The following is a 24,537-nucleotide window of genomic DNA, read 5'->3' on the forward strand; positions in this document are numbered from 1 at the left end:
ACTTTACAGTGTCCCTGTCATGTCCTGACCAGCAGAGGGAGTAATTGTATTATATTTGGTCAGGACGTGGCAGAGGGGTATTTGTTTCACATGGTTTGGGGTGGTGGTTTGATTAGAAGGGTGTTTGTTTTATTATTTCCGGGTTTTGGGTTATGTTCTATGTTTTTCTGTATTTCTATGTTATCTCTAGTTTAGTATTTCTATGTTAGGTAATTGGGTGTTGGACTCTCAATTGGAGGCAGGTGTTTGTAGTTGCCTTTGATTGAGAGTCATAGGTATGGGTTTTGTTTGTATTTTGTGGGTAGTTGTATTTCACACTGCTGTTATTATTTAGCCTGTAAAACTGTCAGTCTGTCGTTCTCTGTTTTCTTGTTTTTTTCTCGTGTTCGCAATAAATAATATGATGAACATGCAACCCGCTGCGCCTTGGTCCTCTCTCTCTCTTACGACAGCCATTACAGTCCCAGAACTTTTTGGAGTTAGTGCTACTGGATGCAAATTTGTGTTTGAAAAAGCTAGCCTTTGCTTCCCTAGCTGCCTGTGTATATTGGTTCCTAACTTCCCTGAAAAGTTGCATATCGCGGGGGCTATTCGATGCTAATGCAGTCCGCCACAGGATATTTTGGGGGGCAATCAATTTGCATATGGTGTCCAGGGCACACCTGGAGGCAGAAGGTGGTCTATAGCAATGGTAAGAGACTTGTTTCTGGAGAGGTGGATTTTTAAAAGTAGAAGCTCAAATTGTTTCGGCACAGACCTGGATAGTAAGACAGAACTCTGCAGGCTATCCCTGCAGTAAATTGCAACTCCACCCCCTTTGGCAGTTCTATCTTGTCAGAAAATGTTATAGTTAGGGATGGAAATTTCAGGGTTTTTGGTGGTCTTCCTAAGCCAGGATTCAGACACGGCTAGGACATCCGGGTTGGCAGAGTGTGCTAAGGGCAGTGAATAAAACAGACTTTGGGAGGAGGCTTCTAATGTTAACATGCATGAACGGCTAAAGGCTAAAAGAACTGGTCGTCTAGTACGTTCAGAACAGAGAGTCAAAGGAGCACATTTCTGGGCACGGTAGAATAGATTCAAGGCATAATGTACAGACAAAGGTATGGTAGGATGTGAATACAGTGGGGGTAAACCTGTGCATAGAGTGTCGATGACAGAGATATTGTCTCTAGAAATATCATTTAAACCAGGTGATGTCACCGCATGTGTGGGAGGTGGAACTAAAGTGTTAACTAAGGCGTATTGAGCAGGGCTAGAGACTCTACAGTGAAATAAGGCAATAATTACTTACCAAAACAGCAATGGACAAGGCATATTTGATGTAAGGAAGAGGCATGCGTAGCCAAGTGATCATAGGAGTCCAGTAAGTGGCTTCAGGCAGCTAGCGGGCCGGGGGTAGCAAGCTAGCAAAAGGGCCTTTGAGGGACGTCACGACGGAAGAAAGTCTGTTGTTGCTCCCTCGTGGTGTTACGTCGGCAGACGGATCAGCAGGGCTCCATGTGGTAAACCAGGCCAATTGGCGAAATAGATATAGTGGCCAAAGAATTTGTCCGATGGGCCTCTTAAGCTAACAGTCTGATATGCTCTAGACAGCTAGCGGGCCGCGGCTAGCTGGGGGATGGGCCTAGCAGATGGGCCTAGCAAGGCTAACTCCAGTCTAATTGGTTCTTGCTTCGGGGAAGAGACGTTAGCCAAGAGTGGCCACTGTGATAGCAGCTAGCTAGCTGCGACGATCCACGTGAAAAAAAATAAAGGTTCAGAGCTTGCGGTAGGAATCCGGAGATATGGATAAAAATAAGTCCGGTTTGCTCTGGTTTGAGTCGCGCTGTGCAGACCGGCGAGAGTTGTCCGGGCTTAAGGTAGCTGATGACCGCTAGCGGTGGCTAGCTGACTACTAGCTTGTAGCTAGTTAGCTGGCTAGCTTCTGTTGGGGGTTCCGGTTCAGAGGACGGATCAGCAGGGCTCCATGTGGTAAATTGACCATGCATTGACAATGCAGACTGAAGAGTGGATGTCGGCAAGTGGTCTCGTGGCCAAGTCAAGCACCAACACCTGCTCTCCTTGAGTTACAGGGGTCAGGGCTTGGTGAGAGAGCGGGAGAGAGAGGACTCAAGCAGCGGAGTGAACTATAAAAACGGACCTTACACACGAAGGCGTGGCGGATCAAGCAAACATTGAAATAACGTTTTAGAAGGTAAAGTAAAAACCCAAACTGGTCCGTGCATCAATACCGGTATATAGTAAAATACAGTATACCCTCCAGCCCTACACTGGGTGAGTAGACCACTTCATGGTAGAAGACCACTTCATGGTAGTAGACCACTTCATGGTAGTAGACCACTTCATGGTAGTAGACCACTTCATAGTAGAAGACCACTTCATGGTAGAAGACCACTTCCTGGTAGAAGACCACTTCCTGGTAGTAGACCACTTCTTGGTAGAAGACCACTTCCTGGTAGTAGACCACTTCTTGGTAGAAGACCACTTCATGGTAGTAGACCACTTCATGATAGAAGACCACTTCATGGTAGAAGACCACTTCCTGGTAGTAGAACACTTCATGGTAGAAGACCACTTCATGGTAGTAGACCACTTCATGGTAGAAGACCACTTCATGTTAGTAGACCACTTCATGGTAGTAGACCACTTCATGGTAGAAGACCACTTCCTGGTAGTAGACTAATTCCTGGAAGTAGACCACTTCTTCGTAGAAGACCACTTCATGGTAGTGAATGGGCTACACATTCTGGCTGTGTGTATGTGTGTGCATGAGTGTATGCGTGCGTGCATGCTTGCGCTGATGGAGGTCGTCATTGTCGATTGTCCGGTGGGCCAGAAGATGTCTTCTACCCAGGGGCTCATAAGAGCTGGATGGCTGGATCCCCCATCAAGACATCTTTTCCCTGGACACTGAACCCTCTATACTCCACTCAGAGCATTTTGAGATGGAAGGGTTATTGCATGACGAGATGAGCGGGCTGAGCACACTCAACACCAGGAAAAAGACACTGAAGAAAACTGGCTTCTTTTTATATTTAAACTGAAATTAGACTGGTTTTCTAATGAACCCCAAGGCAGCTGTGGTTTGTCTTCAAGAAGTGAGGATAATGGAACTGTGGTTGGTCAGCCCTGGCTTTGGCACAACCTCTTAAGAGTTAGAACCTTTATATAACAAACTTCTATATTCTGAAGTTTTACAGAGAACACTAAAATGAATCATAAACCCTGTGAGTTCATCCATTTTTCATATATGTTGTTGACCATGGAGCGGATTCCATTAATGAATGTTTAAAGTTGCTGAAGCTGCTTATACCATCCACCTCCTACACATCCTCTGGGGTGCTGTGCTGTACTTCACTGTGGCTGACCCTGTGCCCCTTTCAAGTGGTGTGTGGTGTCTGAGGGTGGAGAGCAGAGCAAAGACACATTTCCATTAGAAAAGATGAACAGTCAAGTTCGGATCTATTCTTTTTACAAAGCTAGAGATCTACAAACCAGCATAGCACATACACATGATTCACCTGCCCTGCCATGTCTCCTCAGGCTCCATTCTGGTTCCTTTCTTCCTCTAGATTCATCCTCCAATTCCAGCGCACCCTGATCCCCGTCTCCTCTCAAAAACCGTGTGACGGATCAGGGTGACACACACTTACGCGCCTGACCTTAAAAAACAATCACTTTATTGCTCTAAGAGAGGAAGGACTAAGCCGCAGTTGAAGCACTCCCTCATAGGGACTCAGTCGTCTGTCTGGTTAAAGCCTCTCAAACAGTCCTCACATCATCCGATTATAGTCACTAATAATTTCATAACCGAGATCTCATGTCTCATTATCTTCAAGCCAGCGACAGACAGGTCATTTCCCCCAAGCTCTCTCTGGCCAAATGAGGAACATCTAATCTCCACTGAGCTTGAGAAAATCACAGAGAACGTCCATAACACAGTGAGTAATGGAGTCTATAAATGAGGACCTTTTCTGGCTGGTTATTTGTAGAGAGATAGGGATCTACAAAGAACTATTTTCATCTTAAGAACCTTTTTGGAAAGGTACACGGTTCTACCTAGAACCTTTAACATCATAAGAAGGGTTATTTGATGATTCTTTGGGAGGCAAGAAGGATTCTTTGGAAGGCAAGAATCTGAATAATATTTTTATTGTATTCTTTATATAGTGTCAGAGCATCAGTGTTTAAACTTTAACATCAGGAGTTTGAGTAATCAGATTTTAAAACGTTTCGAAGATAGGTTTGAGAATGTCTAAACTGTACCTGGGAATATGTTTTGCATGTATCTGGTAATACCTTAATTATTGTTCTTTTACAATACTTTGGTGATTTTATTGATTAGAGAGTAGGATAGTAGAAGGGAGCTCTCTTTAAGTGTATTGTATGGTAAACCAACCCAAACCATCATTATCATATTACTCGGCATAATTTTCAGAATGTTTTGTTTCAATATCTGTGTTTTTGCATGTACATTGATTGTGTTAGAGCCAATTTGGACATATTTATGTAAAAGACAGAACATACAGAGCTCCATGTACGTTTGTGTTAATATATTAAATATTAATGTATATGAGGAAATATTAGGTACATACCTTTATGATTTATATTTACCTGATTGAGATGTATTCATTTGTTGTTAGTTTAACTGTCGTCGCCCCCCCCCTCTTGCCCATTCATTGTACTGTGGTAAGTGTGTTAGGATAAAAGAAGGAAGATGGGCCTTCGGGGGGAGGAGTCCTAGCTAGACGCGGGAGAGGTATAGTCTTTTGACCATACAGACAGGTCATATTATGTATTTTACATGTCAATTAATCTATGCTTTAAGCTGATTGGAGAATCATTTTATTTGTTAGATATAAGAAGAATAAACCTTTTTGTTGCATCATATCCCTGGATCTCATTGAATGTTTTTGCTGCTTGGAAACCTTGAATGTGGACTGTATGCGTACAAAACAACCCCGCTTTCAGGCTAGGGCAGTGGCTATGGTAAAGACGAAAGGAAGCCACTACAATCAAGTCAAAAGACTCCGTGAAGGATTACTATCGGAAGGAAAGCTCCGGTTCGGACACACTCTGGATATTGTTTTATTTGTCATTGCATGCGGACCATAAGGACAGCTCGCTTGGAAGGACTTGAACTCCTAGAATTCGCCAGCTGTGAGTAACCACTGAAAATGAATGAGCTGTCCTGTTCAATGCGATCGTTTGATAATGCATATTATGGAAGGACAAATGTGCTTATAATTGGAACGTTTGATAAACTTGGGAATGGAATTCAAAACACAGCGCTGTGAAAACAATAAAGAAGTTTAAGTTTGGGAAACACTGAGATCCTATGCACAATGTAGCCTAATCATATGTCTAATATTTGGCCTAACGTGGAAATGCAATGCATCAACGGAACGCAACTAAAGGATCTAAAGATACTGCGTGTTTAAACTTCCTTAAAGGGGACAAAACTTATAATGGGATGAAATGTTTAAAACGCATCTAAAATGCCGAACTTGCACATGTTCAATTCAAAATGGGTCAATATGCTGAAATGGATGACTGTGTTTTAAAGCATTAAAGAAGGTCTAAAGGGGCATTGCGTTTAACAATCAAACCAACAACTGTGTCATTGTAAATTGAGTGTACTAAAAGTGAATGATGGAGGATGAAATCCCAAATAAGACTCCACTGGAGACGGCAGAGGAGCATTTAAATTCACTCTATGCAGCCCGGAGAGGCAAACTTGGAGTGTGTACACGCAAAATGAATGAAATAAAAGTCCTTCTTGTTGATGGAGGAAACGTTGAAACTGTGAATGAGGGTCTTGAAGCATTTGATGCTGTTCTCAGTGACTTTCAGAATGCTCATGAATCTGTGCTAGAGCTGGTCACAGAAGAGGAGCAGGAACATGACTTTCAGAATGCTCATGAATCTGTGCTAGAGCTGGTCCCAGAGGAGGAACAGGAACAGGAGATCATTAACTATTATCATCCAAGAATGAGAACTTATGAACATTTCCTGAAAGAGGTGGAAATATGGAAAAAAGATGATGCTGAGCCACAAACGCTCATTGAACCACAAGACAGCATTTCCAATGTGTCAAAAATATAAAGTAAAGCAAAGTATTCTAAGACGGCTTCCTCAGTGTCCTCTGTACGCATAAAAGCTGAGGCAGAACGAGCAGCTCTACTAGCTTCGCCAAGCAGGACAAGCATGCATTGGAACTGGAGAAAGCTCAACTGGAACAACAGAAAGCTCAACGGAATGTTAGGATGGAAAAAATGACACTGGAAACGGACATAGCAGCATATAATGCCAGACTGAAGGTCCTGGAGAGTGTTGAGTCAACTTCTCAATCCCATGCTGTGGCAGCCCATTTACTAAGCCAAGAAGATGGAATTAACTCTTATTTTGAGAACCAGGAACCCGAGGTCTATGAGGAACCTGAACCATTACCTGTTGAGTTTGCTGCATTAGGTGCAGTTCCAAAGACCCCATTTACAAAGGGTTTTACAACAACCGACAACAAAGCCATCAAAACCCATTCAGAAAACAGTCATAAAACACACCCTTCAGCAGCCAACGGCAAGGTCTAGCAATCAACACAGAATCAACACTGCGGGTATCAGCCATAATATCAGCCATAATACCAGCCATGATAACCTCTCTACTGTCATGCAAAGGCAGAATGAAATTGATGACCTCCTTGTACTACAGCACAAACAGGCCACACTCCCTGTTAGGGAGATACCTATGTTTGACGGTGATCCTCTAAACTTTAGGCCATTCATGCGTGCATTTGAGCATGGTATAGAAGATAAGGCAAACAGTCACCAGGATAGGCTCTATTACCTGGAACAGTACACCTCTGGTCAGCCCAAGGATCTGGTCTGTAGTTGTCTGCATATGGAAGCCAGAAAAGGCTATGCAGAGGCTGAGGTTGTTAAAAGAACACTTTGGCAATGAAATCAAAGTCACCACTGCTTACATGGAAAAGGTTTGGAACTGGACAAACATCAAACTGGATGATGGAAAGGGACTGGGTGGCTATGCACTCTATCTAAGAGGTTGCTGTAACGCAATGCAAGACCTACAGAACATGGAAGAGCTTAATCTTCCCTCCAACATAAAGTTGATCATGTCAAAACTTCCCTACAAACTAAGGGGAAAATGGAGGTCTACAGCATGTGGTATTTTAGAGAGGAGCCACCTGAGGGCCCAGTTCAGTGATCTTGTGACGTTCACGGAAAAACAGGCCAAAATATTGCAGGATCCGTTGTATGGAGATGTTCAACGTCCCCTGTCCAACAAAACATTTTTAAAAGCCTAAACAGCAGTTCAAGTCCAAGAGTAGGGGAAGCAGCTTTGCCACTGCAGTAGCTGTAGCGGCAGATTGTGACTCTGAAAAACCTCTGAAAGAACAAACATTCAAAGTAAAGAGACCAGGCACCTACCTTCTGATGCTCCCAGTATCTCATGTGTATTTTGTGCTGGTGAGCATTTATTTGTTGACTGCCAACAAGTGAAGGCACAGCCACACGAATCCAAGGTTGAGTTTCTGAGATCAAAAGGCCTTTGTTTTGGCTGTTTAATGAGAGGACACTTAAGCAAAGAATGTAAAAGAAGAATTACTTGTCAGAGGTGTCAAAGAAAGCACACCACTATCCTGCACATTGAAGGAAGAGAGAGATTTAGATCTCAAAAGGCAGATATGAGTGGTGTAGCAGTAAAGCGGGAGGAAACTGTCAGCAGTGCTCTTGTTTCACTGGAAGCTGGTTAAGATACCGGGGCCGGTACAGATTGTGCACTTGCAATTGTGCCAGTTCAAGTAAAGATGGCAAATGGAAGCAAGTCTGTGTTAACCTTTGCGTTTCTCGATTCTGGTAGCTCAGCAACATTTTGTACGGAGAGACTCATGAGGCAGCTGAAAGTTAAAGGCAGTGAGACTGAAATTCTGCTACGCACAATGGGACAGGAGAGTCCTACCAAGAGCTTTGAGATATCTGGATTAGAGATTGGCAATGTGGAAGGTGACACATTTCTTGCATTACCAAAGGTCTACACCCAGAATAAGATCCCAGTGGCGAGAGAACATTCCCAGTCAGAAAGATCTCAAAAGGTGGCCATACCTGAAAGAGGTTCAGTTGAAGGAGATTGATGCCAACGTCGAACTCCTGATTGGCGTAAATGCTCCAAAGGCAATGGAACCCTGGCAAATCATAAATAGCCAAGGCAACAGACCGTATGCAGTGAAAACCCTCTTTGGATTGGTGATTAACGGTCCTCTTAACAATTATACCATGGCGTCCTACGGTGATGGCCAATCGTATCTCAATGGCCGACCTGGGGGTTCTTCTTGTAAATCAGTACAACCATGACTTCCATGAGAGAGAGTATGAAGGGAAAAGTGAGATGTCAGCTGAGGATCGTAAGTTTATGGAGATAGTATCAAGCTCCATAACACTCAAAGACCGTCACTACTACTTACCGTTGCCCTTTCGCAACAAAGATGTAGTCCTGCCAAACAATCGTGACATGGCTGAGCAGCGGGCTCTAAATATTATCAGGAAGTTCAAGAAGGATGAACGTTATGCTGCAGAGTACAAAGGCTTCATGGAAGGGGTGATAACAAAAGGTTACGTGAGAAGGTACCACAAGAACAGCTCCTCAGAGAGAAAGGCAAGGTATGGTACATACCACACCATGGCGTTCACCATAAGCACAAAGGAACAATACGAGTGTTGTTTGACTGTTCATCATCCTATAAAGGCACATCTCTCAACAGTGAACTCCTTCAAGGCCCTGACCTGGCAAACACGCTTATAGGAGTCTTGCTAAGATTTCGGCAAGAGCACATTGCCATGATGGCAGACATCGAAGGAATGTTCCATCAAGTACGTGTCCATGAAGATGACTTAGACTTCCTGCGATTCCTATGGTGGCCGGACGGTGATACTAACAAAAGGTTGGAGGAGTACAGAATGACGGTACATCTTTTCGGTGCTATATCCTCTCCAAGTTGTGCCAACTTTGCACCGCGAAAGACTGCAGAAGACAACTGTGAGAGGTACGATGAAGAGGTGATTCAAACAGTCAAGTCCAACTGCTATGTTGATGACTGCCTCAAGTCAGTGGCCACAGAAGAACAAGCCATAGCTCTCAGAAAAAACCTCAAGGATGTGTGCTCTCAGGGTGGGTTCAAATTGACCAAGTGGGTCAGCAACAGCCGCGCTGTGCTGGCTTCTAACCCTGTTGAACACAACGCCAAGCAGATAAAAGAACTGGACCTGGACAGAGAAAAGCTGCCTGTTGAAAGAGAACCTGGAATCCGATGGAACATTGAAAGTGAAGTGTTTACCTTCCGAGTCATTGTCAAGAACAGACCCCTTACAAGAAGAGGTATTCTCTCAACTGTTAGCATAATTTATGATCCATTAGGTTTCCTCGCACCATTCGTATTAAAGGCAAAGCAAATTCTTCAAGCGCTCTGCAAGCTAAAGTGTGGCTGGGACAAAGTCATCCCGAAGAACACTCTCTTTCATGGAAGAGATGGCACTCAGAGCTGGACCAGCTGTCCAGATTCCACATTGACAGGTGTATGATGCCTGAGAACTTTGGTCAAATCAAGACCGCACAGCTGCATCACTTCGGTGATGCAAGTGAACAAGGTTATGGCACGGCAAGCTACCTTAGGTTAACAGATGGTATGGAAAAGGTCCACATCGCATTCATACTGGGGAAATCAAGGGTGACTCCAATTAAGCAGATGACGATCCCCAGACTGGAACTTGCCGCAGCAACATTGGCAGTGCGAGTGGACAGGATGTTAAGGTTGGAGCTCCAGATTGTCCAGAAAGTTGACTCCTCAAGTTCAGACAGCCAGTCTGTGCTAAAATACATCTGCAACGATACCAAGAGATTCCATATCTTTGTGGCTAATAGGGTTGCTATGATCCCATACCTATCGAAAGAAAAACAGTGGCGGTATTTGAACTCCAAACACAACCCAGCCGATGATGCCTTGAGGATTACATGTTGAAACTTTCCTGAACTCAAAGAGATGGCGCAAAGGACCAGAATTCCTGGAGAAAGCAGAAACACAATGGCCAAAAGTACCCGAGGAGCTTGGCTCCATCCCTCCGGATGATCCAGAGGTGAGAAGACGTCATCGTAAACAGTACAAGTGTGGAAAAAAAGAGTCTGACCAGCAAACTGAGTACTATTCAACATGGAACAGCTTGAAGAAAGCAGTTGCCTGGATGCTGAAACTGAAGAGACTTCTTCTGCAGTTAAGCCAGAAAAGGAAAGTTCTTACAAAAACTGATCCAGGTTAAGATCAGAGTTTAACAAACACACTGAAGGAACAAATTGACAAGTTCAAACTGACATTTGGAAAAGAAGTCTGTCTATAGATGACCTAGATGAAGCAGAAAAGGTCATCATTCGATTTGAGCAACGACAGCACTTTAAACAATATTTATGAAAGGAAAACAACGTGCCAAGAGAAGCAGCTCAATCTGTAAGCTTGCCCATTCATTATACTGTGGTAAGTGTGTTAGGATAAAGGAAGGAAGTTGGGCCTTCGGGGGGGAGGATGCTAGCTAGATGCGGGAGAGATATAGTATTTTGACCATACAGACATACAAACAGGTCATATTATGTATTTTACATGTCAATTAATCTATGCTTTAAGTTGATTGGAGAATCATTATTATTTTTATTTTTTTAGATATAAGAAGAATGAACCTTTTTGTTGCACCATATCCCTGGATCTCATTGAATGTTTTGGCCGTTTGGAAACCTTGAATGTGGACTGTATTCGTACGAAACAACCCCGCTTTCAGGCTAGGGCAGTGGCTATGGTAAAGAGGAAAGGAAGCCACTACAGATTGTGTTGCATAAGATTAATCAAGCAAAGATAAATAACATTAATTTTCCTAAACTAATCTAATATGTTAGTAGTTGGACTTATTGCAACGGTTACTGAGATAGTTATTCTAGTTTACATGATTTGGGTAGTCTACAGTAGGTTACTCAATCTTCATTTACATTTTAGTCATTTAGCAGACGCTCTTATCCAGAGCGACTTACAGTAGTGAATGCATACATTTCATACTTTTTTTCCCCCGTACTGGTCCCCCGTGGGAAGGGGGACCAGTACGTTCTGAATGCAGTCGTTCTGAATGTGGGTGATTAAACGTTCCAATTGTTGGATATCGTCACTCTAGCATCTCTGTGTTAGGGTACAACTAGGCTCTCAAAGAAGGCCTTATGATATACCGTATGTAATGTATTGTCATAAAGAGTTTTTAAAGGCTAACAAGACTGGTGAAACCGTTCAGAGGGTTATAGGAGGAACCCTTCAAAGATAAAAGGATTCTCCGTAGAACCCTCTGCAAAGGGTTTTACCTAGCAGCAAAACGGGTTCCCCTTTCAGTGTTAGCTTTTTTTGTGCAGTCTATTCTGTTTAGACCTCCACATAATGTTTATGTAGGCTACGGGCAATCTCCTCAGTGAGAAGTTAGTGTGTTTCTGTAAGTTTCTCTGTTTTTCTCCTCAGTGAGTTGTTATTGTGTGCTTTTTGAGCTCATCTCCCCCTAAAGGCCTTCCCACACTATGTCAGATTCAGTATTTTACCATTATTAATGTGCGATGTTACCATATTAAAATCTTGATATTAACCTGGCCAGATAGTACAATTTGCTTCAGTTCTGTCGTCACATTCTGCGATTGGCTTGTGAGGCTATGTCAACTGCAACGGCGTATTTGATCTGCACATGCGCCAGCACCTGCAGCGCAAGCTTCCCTTTAAGCGAGTGAAGTGAGTTCGGAAAAACTGAAAGTATGCATCATAGAAATAGTTTTCACATACAAACTATTATCTCTGAACTCAGAATCAAACAGGATTACCAAAATTAGCATGATCGCTGTGGTAGGTTTATTTTGATTTCTGAATTTCTGCATTTATCAAACTCCCATCAGGTAGCCTGATTTCAGAAGTGTCATGTAAACAAGATTATTAGGGGAATCGTTCTTCCTCTTTTAAAGCATGTAAAAGTTTAAATCGAACAATTATATTAATCTGACTATTCACAATAATTGTATTATTAAGTGCATACTCAGTGCCAGCCATGTTCTTATTGGTCAGTCACCGGGATCGGCTCGTAACACCAGCCACACTGCACGATAAAGCAGGGATCATAAACTAGATTCAGCCACGAGCCGATATTTACTTGAGTGGATGTTTAGGGGGCTGGAACACAATTACAAATCATTTGTAGACTGCAAATTGACTGCGAGTAGCCCAAACAGATATAATAGTTTTGCTTCATGCAGGCCGAGCTCTTCCCAAATCCAGCAGAATCATATTACTCTGGTCTCCGGCTAATGGTACTCGGGCTGAGTCCACTTCAGTTTATCTGGCCAGATTGACTTTTTCAGGAGTAGGGACATTTGAGGTGTTTATTCGGACTGAGGTAAAGACAGTTTCAAGTTGGATATTCGACGGATAGTCACGCTTTCAAACCTCAATAGCTTTCAAACCACTTGAGCCACAGACTCCAAATAAGTGTCATATGTTGGAAAAATTGCACACAACATTGCACAGGTCTTTTTTTTCACGATTTGGACATTAATTCACTTTCCAAAGCTAATAAACATGTGGAAATGTGAAAAGCATTTTGTATTACTAGTTCAATTAGTTAGGGAGCGTATACAAAGTACAAACTGGTTTTACATTTGAATTTCAATACCTCCTTGGTCATGTGACCTACTTGACTCAAGCAAGGTTCAGAATGTCCACTGACTACCCTTCTATATTGCACACCCTTCGGTTTGTCCATTTTCATCTCACAAGTTTTTATGAATTTTTCAAAATTAAAACAAACCTTTTTTACATTTGAATTTCAATAGCTCCTTGGTCATGTGACCTACTGACTTCAAGCAAGGTTCAGAATGTCCACTAAGTGGGCCTACACATTGCACAGATGGGCTATGTACAGGTGCAATGATCTGTAAGCTGCTCTGATAGCTGATGCTTAAAGATAGTGAGGGAGATATGAGTCTCCAGCTTCAGTGATTATTGCAATTCATTCCAGTCATTGGCAGCAGAGAACTGGAAGGAAAGGCGGTCAAAGAGGAATTGGTTTCTGGGGTGACCAGTGAAATATACCTGCTGGAGCACGTGCAACTGGTGGGTGCTGCTATGGTGACCAGTGAGCTGAAATAAGGCGGGGCTTTACCTAGCAAGGAATTATAGATGACCTGGAGACAGTGGGTTTGGCGATGAATATGAAGTGAGAGCCAGCCAACGAGAGCATACAGGTCGCAGTGGTGGGTAGTATATGGGGCTTTGGTGACGAAAACGGATGGCACTGTGATAGACTGCATCCAATTTGCTGAATACGGTGTTGGAGGCTAGTTTGTAAATGACATCGCCGAAGTCAAGGATCGGTAGGATAGTCAGTTTTACGAGGGTATGTTTGGCAATATGAGTGAAGGATGCTTTGTTGCGAAATAGGAAGCCGATTCTAGATTTAATTTTGGATTGGAGATGCTTAATTTGAGTCTGGAAGGAGAGTTTACGGTCTAACCACACACCTAGGTAGTTGTCCACATATTCTAAGTCAGAACCGTCCAGAGTAGTGATGCTAGGCAGGCGGGCAGGTGCGGGCAGTGATCGTTTGAAGAGCATGCATTTAGTTTTACTTGCAGTTAGAGTAGTTGGAGGCCACGGAAGGAGAATTGAATGGCATTGAAGCTCATCTGGAGGTTAGTTAACACAGTGTCCAACGATGGGCCAGAAGTATACAGAACGGTGTCGTCTGCGTAGAGGTGGAGCAGAGAATCACCAGCCGCAAGAGCGACATCATTGATGTATACAGAGAAAAGAGTCGGCCCGAGAATTGAACCCTGTGGCACTCCCATAGAGACTGCCAGAGGTCCGGACAACAGGCCCTCTGATTTGACACACTGAACTCTATCTGAGAAGTAGTTGGTGAATCAGGCGAGGCAGCCATTTGAGAAACCAAGGCTGTTGAATCTGCCGATAAGAATGCGGTGATTGACAGAGTCGAAAGCCTTGGCCAGGTCGATGAATACAGCTGCACAGTATTGTCTTTTGTCGATGGTGATTATGATATCGTTTAGGACCTTGAGCGTGGCTGAGGTGCACCAATGACCAGCTCGGAAACCAGATTGCATAGAGGAGAAGGTACGGTGGGATTCAAAATGGTCGGTAATCTGTTTGTTAACTTGGCTTTCGAAGACCTTAGAAAGGCAGGGTAGGATAGATATAGGTCTGTAACAGTTTGGGTCTAGAATGTCTCCCCCTTTTGAAGAGGGGGATGACCGCGGCAGCTTTTAGAAAGAGAGGGTCCAGATATTCTAGCCCAGCTGATTTGTAGGAGTCCAGATTTTGCAGCTCTTTCAGAACATCAGCTATGTGGATTTGGGTGAAGGAGAAATGGGGGAGGCTTGGGCAAGTTGCTGTAGGGGGTGCAGAGCTGTTGACCGGTGTAGGGGTAGCCAGGTGGAAAGCAAGGCCAGCCGTAGAAAAATGCTTATTGAAATTCTCTATAATCGTAGATTTATCGGTGGTGACAGTGTTTCCTAGTCTCAGTACAGTGGGCAGCTGGGAGGAGGTGCTCTTATTCTCCATGCTTTACAGTGTCCCAGAACTTTTTGGAGTTTGTGCTACAGGATGCAAATTTCTGTTTGAAAAAGCTAGCCTTTGCTTTCCTAACTGCCTGTGTATATTGGTTTCTAACTTCCCTGAAAAGTATAAGATGGTGAGGAAGCACTTTTAAATTTTCAGTATATGTATTGACCAGCAAACCCACTGCAGCCTACCTCACTAGCTCACTCTCCATCCCTGCTTTGGACAATTAATAACATGACTCTAGTACTTTGCCATTTTCCTTCATGGTTGATATTAACGATGAAAGGAGAAATCTGTCTCTCTCCTATTGTGTACCGCTGTTAAATACTATGGAAAAATTAAAAAACAGGGAAAAGAAGTACTTAGAACTACCAATTATTATAGTTAAAGGAAAGGGTAAACACAACACTGGACTGAACCCCCTAATTGTCAAACTAATATTAATGTACAACAATATAGAAGATACATGACTATAGGTTATGCAATATGGGTGTATATACACTGCACGCTTCTAAGGTGTGTAATTGACATGACCAAGGAGCTATTGAAATCTTAAATTTGGAAATATTCATGTAAAATCTTGTGAGATGATAATGGACAAACTAAAGGGTGTGCAATGTGTAGGCCCACTGAGTGGACATTATGAACCTTGTTTGAAGTCTCTAGGTCACATGACCAAGGAGCTATTTAAATGTTTTATTTGGAAAAATTCATGTAAAATCTTGTGAGATGAAAATGGACAAACTAAAGGGTGTGCAATATAGAACAGTAGTCAGTGGACATTCTGAACCTTGTTTGAAGTCAGTAGGTCATATGACCAATGAGCTATTGACATTTAAATAAATAATTTAAAATAGTGTGAGATGTAAATCGACAAAAAAAATGTGTGCAATGTGTGTCTATGCCATCAGGTTAGCTACAACCAGTTTTGACAGTTTTAGGCGTAATGGTTAAAGAGCTATTGAAATTAGAAAAATTGTATTTGTCACTATGTTGACAGTCCCTAACTGCTGTTGGTGGACATAAGGAAAACTACAGGCGAATATCCGTCAAATATCCAACCTGAAACTGTCTTTACCTCGGTTTTATTCGGCAGGTGATGAAATAACTGTTTCACCTCCAAATCATCGAATTTACTAGGCCATTAAAAGCTGAAATTGGTGACAGTCTCTGCGGTCCTAAGAGATGGTCCAAAATTTAGAGAATCTCGGATTCTATAAATGCTTTTGCTTTTACTACAGGCTATGGTTGTGTTTTTTGTAATTGCAGTCCACCCAATTTGAAAAGTGCACATTCACTTCCATAACATTTGTTCTAGGCTACCACCATGTAAGATAAACATCCACAATAATATAGGATACCCTTACAAAATGTCACTGCCGTTAAAATGCAGTAAAACTGCAGTACAATAAAATAATGGTTGTTTAATTAATGATATCTGGATCGCTTGCTGTGTGTTGGCTTCTAATGGTAATCTTTCAATATCCTACTACAATCCACCAGGATTTACAAAACCCAATTTTTATCATATTTATTATCAATAATTAGTCCTAGTCTTAAAGCTTTCAAGCAATTAGCATAATGCGTGCAGTAATTGTATTCTAATTTCAGTAGCTAAATAAGGAGGTGGGCATATTAGTTTCAGCTAAAGCGATGGACACCCCATTCAGAACCAATCATCAGAAATCACGCGAGTTGAATCAGAAAGTGGGGTGCCGCCTGACCCCACTAGTTGGTCAGAAGGTTCAAATCAACGTTTCATATCGAATTTCCGAGTAGGCGGAAATGATGAATTTATTGTGCTGTATCTAAAAGTAGAAGATCTTCTGATGTCCTTTCCCTTCGTCAAAGGTACGTAATGGATTTGTAAGTGTTTTAACCCCGGGATAGCCCGCTAATATGACCCATAGTAGGGAAGAACATTTCTTGAGTGCAATTCGATCTACAGTACATCTACACCACGATATGAAACATTGATTTGAACCGATTGACCAACTAGTGGGTCAGTCGGCGCCCCACTGTCTGATTCATATCGCTTGATTTCTGATGATAGTTGTTGATTATATTCAGTGTAAACGTTAACACACGTCGCTTGAGGTACGGGTTTGGAAGCATAAGGACCTTTTAATAATAAAATAAAAAAACGAAAGGTTCAATTGATACACACCTTGTTAGGGTTAGTGTTGCCATATCGCCATGGACAACAAGAGCTAGTTAGCTATCTTATCTAGCATGCTCCGAGACACAGGGTTGATGGAAAAAATGAAGGAAGTGCAACACGTTCTGAATAAATATGGAGTGGGGGATTGCACAAGCCTTCTGGAAGACCTGTTGAAGGAGAATATGGCGGATAACGAGACAAGTGGAATAAGTTTTGAGGGAATATGGAATGTGGGAACTTTTGGAAGAGCTACAGAAGGAAAGTGAACGCGGTGAGGGTGAATTAATTGTGGTGGCAGTGATGACCGTCGAGAAGGAGCTGAGTGTAGAGAGAAGCGGTGTGGTGAGTAAGGGCGGTGTGGTGAGTAAGGTTGGCGCCAAGTGCAAAAATAGGGATATGTGCTCTAGTAGTTCAGAGATGGAATCTGACGAGAGTATGGATGTAGTACCTGCGGCGAGGACAGCAGAGTTCGGGCCTCAACCCGAGGATGATTCTGGCCCAGTGGCAGTGAGATATGTGGAGAGAATGGATCCTTGCATTTTGGCTGATCCAAATAGAGTGTCACGTTGGGTGGAGAAGAGGTTGGGGACTGTGCGAGTTGGTGAGAGTAACTCAGAGTGGAATAGTGTTGATTTGTTGTGTTTCTTCAGTCTAGAGGGAGCGGACACTCCATATCGCGCGATTAGGGGCAAGAAATGTGACAATGGGTTGACATTAAGTGATGAGGAGGATCAGTTGAAATTGAAGATTCCCAGTGTATGTGAAGCCCACTGTTTAGCGCGACGCAGACCCGGTGGAGAGTGTGAGGAAACGGAGATGACATCGTCTGCCCTGCTGAGTTTTGATGTAGAGTCTTTGCCCGACAACGTCATGTTAGGAAGTGTAAGTTATCCCGTGAGAGCTTTTGTTCCAAAAATACTATGGGGTTTTAGGTGTCAACATTATGGGCATGTGGCAGCAGTGTGTAGAAGGGAGATTCCTAGATGGAGAAGTGTACAGGAGCGCATGAGATGAAGGAATGTGTAGTATAGGAGGAGAAAGTTGTAGGGGTGCCCATGGGGCTGGAGATCACAGGTGTCCGGTTTGAGATTGCCCTGGTTAGAGCACTACAGAAAGGAGAAGATGGTTACAGGGTGAGGGACACTGAGAGGATTCCTGTGAGTAGGCAGAGACCAACAGAGAGTGATGGGAAGAATGTGTGCTTCAGTAAAGTTGGCTTTTTAGCATTCATAGCCATGGTTGTCAATTGTACTGCAGAAATGGTTCGGAAGTCATAGAAATAGAGGTTGTGGTGGGGATTGTGAGGATTTACTGCAGAACAGTTGCAGGGGGTGTTGCGTGGTAGTGTTCTGTCCTCTCAGACCATAGGTCTGGCATAGGATTAGATTGGGTTAAATAGTGGAATGGGGTAATGTTTTTTGTTAAAGAGGCCCAACATTTGGCAGGGCAATTTCTTTCCATTACCCAATTTTGTATTACCACATCAAGAATGTAATAGGTAGGTAGGCCATGAATGGCCTCACACACCAACACAGTAAGTGGCGGTGCATGCACCTAAAAGTTGGATGCGATCCGCCAACCAAATCCTAAAGAAGAAGAAGTAGGTGGTGGAAGTACACCAATAGGTGTACAGTAGTCTGCCATGAAACCTTAAAGAAGAAGAAACAGAAATTCCAGCTAAAACTTGGATTGGAATTCCATATGGCAATTGGGACAGAGCGCCTGGTAAACTACACAACAACACAGCTGAAAAACAACAGCAGTTTTTTTTTTAACTGCTAAGTGACAGGCCCTGTTCTCCTGCATTCTTGTTTTACTTTTGTAAGTGAAGCGGCAGTTTGTTGGGGAGAAGAGCGACAAGGAAAGATTTGCTACTGTAGCTAGCTGGCTACTGTAGCAATACATTTTGCCAACCCCTGCTCCCCCTCAATACTCATTCTAACGTTGCACCTCTCAACACCCTTTTTCAATTATTTATGATATTTTTTTTGCAGGAATCTTCTAGCTTGGATGGAAGGATGGAGGAAGGAGCAAAAAGGAGTACAGTAGTTATCCAACCTGCTGACTAAGAAACGTAAATGTTTTGCTGTCTCTCTCTCCATCTGTCTGCCTAACTGCCAGATTGCTGAGGGGCAGCATAGTCAATGTATTTACTAGGCTAAGTCCAACTTAGTGAAGACCTTAGGTAATGGTTAATCATGATTCATCTCTGACTTTACAGCTCCTGAAACATGTCAATGACCTGATGCTTGACCTCTACAGCAGTGCTTGGCCACCCACACAGTTACCACTGATCTATTCTACCACATCCCAGGGAAAAGAGAGAGCAGAACCACCCCTCCTTAAATTACATTTACAGTAAGCTATGTGCAAAATGTTGATGTTTGTTATTCTGATCTTCAATTTGTGTTGATTCCTACTAACCATCTTTCTAAGAGCTAGGTTTGTACTAGCTATGCTGATGAGCATGACATGGTTTTCTCTGCATCAGATCTCACTGAGACTGGATTCCTCAAGAGACATGCTATTCAGCTGCCCATGATTGTCTGATCCTACACTCTTAGAAACATATTCTGAACTCCAGTGAATCAGCTTCAAGTGATTTTAATTTTGAAAATCTGTTACAAGTATTCCCACACTTAATAGAGAGATACAGTATGTGTTCGTATACAAATGTAAGCAACGTTTGAAATGATTCTGGTTTAGTTAAATATTATATCCGTTTGGGCTTCTTGTGGTCAATTTGCAGGTTACATTTTTTTCTAATTATGTTCCGGCCCCCTGACCATCCGCTCAACCCGTGGCTGCATCTAGTTGATGATACCTGCCATAGGAGAACCCTTTGGTTCTAGGTAGAACTCTTTCCACAGAGGGTTCTACACGGAACCCAAAATGGTTCTACCGGGAAGCCAAAATGGTTCTACCTGGAACCAAAAACAGTTTTCCAATGTAGGACAGCCGAAGAACACTTTTGGAACCCTTTTTTTCTAAGAGTGTAGTAGTGTAAGTGGATCAAATTGAAATGGCACCGCTTCTAATAAGGCAAATAAAATCCTATTTTAACTCGCCCCTTTTTTTTTTAGGTGCAAAACCCTTGTGTCCTGATTCAACAGACTTGGTGAGTGATGTAAAGTTTCTCCCGTTTCTCTCTTACTCATTCTCCCTGTCGCTCACTTAAACAGGTGTGCAGAGGAGAGGAAGAAATGTGCCAATTACACCCATGTCTAACACTGTTTGTTGCAGGAATGATATGACAGACACATAACTTGAGAACAATATAATATTTTGTATTTTTATTGCCTCTGTACACATGCTTACATTTTTGTATTGAACTGTTTTTTTTTTAAGACTGCCAAGCTGGCCTCAATTGGGGAACTTTTGTCCGAGACACAGTCCTTAGGATTATAGAGCGGTGTGTTTATAAAAAGTTGCCTTTGCTACCACTTTTAGTAGATTCTGACTGTTAAATATATTTTACTGTGCGTTAGTTATGTCCTGCATGCCCACATTATGCCAATCGTTAATTTATTTTTTTATGCTTACAGTAAGTGTCATGAAACGCCAGAAAACTCAGGAGGTTGATGTGTTGCGGGCCCTCTGGAAAGTTCCAAAATATTCCCCTGTTGGAGAAGGATGCTAAGTATGTATATGAGCAAGTTGCACTTTTTTAAAGACAACTATAACTGCCACAAAATTATTCAACTAGTACCATGAAAATACTTTTAGCCAGCTGAGTCCAAGTTTCTTCAAGAATGTCCTTTTTTAGTTTGCTTATAAAATCTCTAATTGATACAGTTGTAATGCGCTGATTCTTTTCACTGCAGATCTGACATGTCACACAACTCTTCAAGAGGGCCACTACGCTCCAGATCGCCTTCTGTGCTCAGAGGTCCCTGATGAGGATCTAGCCCATCACACCACTCTTATTAATCATTCATCAAATAAAACAAGGGGCCTTTATATACTCCCAGTATTTCTATGCATGTAATATCTGTGGGTGAATCACAAAACAATTATTGTATGCAGATGTGTGAAAAATGGTGGTGTAGATTTGTTTTTGCCATTGCTTGAGCTATTTTAAACGTAAGAATATGTTGCAGATTAACCTTTTTGTTGGTAACTATGGAAACCAATAGAAATGTAATGAACAACATTTTCAATATCCAACTGTATCCCCTGCAATACTTTTTACAGTACACTCTTAGAAAAAAAGGTGCTATCTAGAACCTAAAAGTGTTATTTTGATTGTCCTATAGGAGAACCTTTTGAAGAACCATTTTGGTTTCAGGTATAACCCTTTTGGTTTCATGTAGTTTCACGCTGACGGAAACATGGATTACCACAGATAACACTGCTACTCCTACTGCTCTCTCTTCGTCTGCCCACGTGTTCTCGCATACCCCTAGAGCATCGAGCCAGCGGGGTGGTGGCACTGGAATCCTCATCTCTCCCAAGTGGACATTCTCGCTTTCTCCCCTGACCCATCTGTCTATCTCCTCATTTGAATTCCATGCTGTCACAGTTACCAGCCCTTTCAAGCTTAACATCCTTATCATTTATCGCCCTCCAGGTTCCCTTGGAGAGTTCATCAATGAGCTTGACGCCTTGATAAGTTCCTTTCCTGAGGATGGCTCACCTCTCACAGTTCTGGGTGACTTTAACCTCCCCACGTCTACCTTTGACTCATTCCTCTCTGCCTCCTTCTTTCCACTCCTCTCCTCTTTTGACCTCACCCTCTCACCTTCCCCCCCTACTCACAAGGCAGGCAATACACTTGACCTCATCTTTACTAGATGCTGTTCTTCCACTAATCTCATTGCAACTCCCCTCCAAATCTCCGACCACTACCTTGTATCCTTTTCCCTCTTGCTCTCATCCAACACTTCTCACTCTGCCCCTACTCGGATGGTATTGCGCCGTCCCAACCTTCGCTCTCTCTCTCCCGCTACTCTCTCCTCTTCCATCCTATCATCTCTTCCCTCTGCTCAAACCTTCTCCAACCTATCTCCTGATTCTGCCTCCTCAACCCTCCTCTCCTCCCTTTCTGCATCCTTTGATTTTCTCTGTCCCCTATCCTCCAGGCCGGCTCGGTCCTCCCCTCCTGCTCCGTGGCTCGACGACTCACTACGAGCTCACAGAACAAGGCTCCGGGCAGCCGAGCGGAAATGGAGGAAAACTCGCCTCCCCTGCGGACCTGGCATCCTTTCACTCACTCCTCTCTACATTCTCCTCTTCTGTCTCTGCTGCTAAATCCACTTTCTACCACTCTAAATTCCAAGCATCTGCCTCTAACCCTAGGAAGCTCTTTGCTACCTTCTCCTCCCTCCTGAATCCTCCTCCCCCCCCCCCCTCCTCCCTCTCTGCGGATGACTTCGTCAACCATTTTGAAAAGAAGGTTGACGATATCCGATCCTCGTTTGCTAAGTCAAACGACACCGCTGGTCCTGCTCACACTGCCCTACCCTGTGCTTTGACCTCTTTCTCCCCTCTCTCTCCAGATGAAATCTCGCGTCTTGTGACGGCCGGCCGCCCAACAACCTGCCCACTTGACCCTATCCCCTCCTCTCTTCTCCAGACCATTTCCGGAGACCTTCTCCCCTTCCTCACCTCGCTCATCAACTCATCCTTGACCGCTGGCTACGTCCCTTCCGTCTTCAAGAGAGCGAGAGTTGCACCCCTTCTGAAAAAAACCTACACTCGATCCCTCCGATGTCAACAACTACAGACCAGTATCCCTTCTTTCTTTTCTCTCCAAAACTCTTGAACGTGCCGTCCTTGGCCAGCTCTCCTGCTATCTCTCTCAGAATGACCTTCTTGATCCTAATCAGTCAGGTTTCAAGACTGGGCATTCAACTGAGACTGCTCTTCTCTGTGTCACGGAGGCTCTCCGCACTGCTAAAGCTAACTCTCTCCTCTGCTCTCATCCTTCTAGACCTATCTGCTGCCTTTGATACTGTGAACCATCAGATCCTCCTCTCCACCCTCTCCGAGTTGGGCATCTCCGGCGCGGCCCACGCTTGGATTGCATCCTACCTGACAGGTCGCTCCTACCAGGTGGCGTGGCGAGAATCTGTCTCCGCACCATGCGCTCTCACCACTGGTGTCCCCCAGGGCTCTGTTCTAGGCCCTCTCCTATTCTCGCTATACACCAAGTCACTTGGCTCTGTCATATCCTCACATGGTCTCTCCTATCATTGCTATGCAGACGACACACAATTAATCTTCTCCTTTCCCCCTTCTGATAACCAGGCGGCGAATCGCATCTCTGCATGTCTGTCAGACATATCAGTGTGGATGACGGATCACCAGCTCAAGCTGAACCTCGGCAAGACGGAGCTGCTCTTCCTCCCGGGGAAGGACTGCCCCTTCCATGATCTCGCCATCACGGTTGACAACTCCCTTGTGTCCTCCTCCCAGAGTGCTAAGAACCTTGGCGTGATCCTGGACAACACCCTGTCGTTCTCCACTAACATCAAGGCGGTGACCCGATCCTGTAGGTTCATGCTCTACAACATTCGCAGAGTACGACCCTGCCTCACACAGGAAGCGGCGCAGGTCCTAATCCAGGCACTTGTCATCTCCCGTCTGGATTACTGCAACTCGCTGTTGGCTGGGCTCCCTGCCTGTGCCATTAAACCCCTACAACTCATCCAGAACGCCGCAGCCCGTCTGGTGTTCAACCTTCCCAAGTTCTCTCACGTCACCCCGCTCCTCCGCTCTCTCCACTGGCTTCCAGTTGAAGCTCGCATCCGCTACAAGACCATGGTGATTGCCTACGGAGCTGTGAAGGGAACGGCACCTCCATACCTTCAGGCTCTGATCAGGCCCTACACCCAAACAAGGGCACTGCGTTCATCCACCACTGGCCTGCTGGCCCCCTACCTCTGAGGAAGCACAGTTCCCGCTCAGCCCAGTCAAAACTGTTCGCTGCTCTGGCACCCCAATGGTGGAACAAGCTCCCTCACGACGCCAGGACAGCGGAGTCAATCACCACCTTCCGGAGACACCTGAAACCCCACCTCTTTAAGGAATACCTAGGATAGGATAAAGTAATCCTTCTAACCCCCCCCCCTTAAAAGATTTAGATGCACTATTGTAAAGTGGTTGTTCCACTGGATATCATAAGGTGAATGCACCATTTTGTAAGTCGCTCTGGATAAGAGCGTCTGCTAAATGACTTAAATGTAAATGTAGAACCTTTTCCACAGAGGGTTCTACATGGAAACTAAATGGGTTTTTTCCTGGAACCAAAAAGGTTCTTCAAAAGGTTCTCCTATAGGACAACCAAAATAACGCTTTTAGGTTCTAGATAGAAAAAAAGGTGCTAAGAGTGTACTGTAAAAAGTATTGCAGGGGATAAAGTTGGATATTGAAAATGTTGTTCATTACATTTCTATTGGTTTCCATAGTTACCAATTAAAGTTAATCTGCAACATATTCTTACGTTTAAAATAGATCAAGCAATGGCAAAAATGGTTCTTCTATGGGGACAGCCGAAGAACCCTTTTTTTTCTAAGAGTGTAGGTAATAAGCTGTAGTTAGGTAGGCATTACCAGGTTATGATTATTTTTTTAAATTTCATTTAACCAGGTAGGCCAGTTGACACTGCGACCTGGCCAAGATAAAGCAAAGCAGTGCGACAGAAACAACACAGTTACACATAGGATAAACAAAAGTACAGTCAATAACACAATAGAAATGATGAGGTCTTAACTATGAC

The 24,537-nt window shown here is 43.6% G+C and overlaps 1 protein-coding gene and 1 long non-coding RNA gene across 4 annotated transcripts in view; one reads left to right on the plus strand and one right to left on the minus strand.

The window, feature by feature from the left end:
- Positions 1 to 24,537, minus strand: part of si:ch211-186j3.6 (neural-cadherin) — a 255,716-nt gene that overhangs the window by 216,810 nt on the left and 14,369 nt on the right. The gene's annotated exons all lie outside the window — the stretch shown is intronic.
- LOC106562043 (uncharacterized) lies at positions 16,309 to 20,787 on the plus strand. Its single transcript, XR_001318965.2, has 6 exons — positions 16,309 to 16,507; positions 18,812 to 18,891; positions 19,039 to 19,175; positions 19,901 to 19,935; positions 20,363 to 20,457; positions 20,642 to 20,787. It is a non-coding gene; the product is annotated as an uncharacterized lncRNA (long non-coding RNA).

The sequence above is a fragment of the Salmo salar genome, chromosome ssa11, assembly GCF_905237065.1.
Source record: "Salmo salar chromosome ssa11, Ssal_v3.1, whole genome shotgun sequence".
NCBI classification, from domain to species: Eukaryota; Metazoa; Chordata; class Actinopteri; order Salmoniformes; family Salmonidae; genus Salmo; species Salmo salar.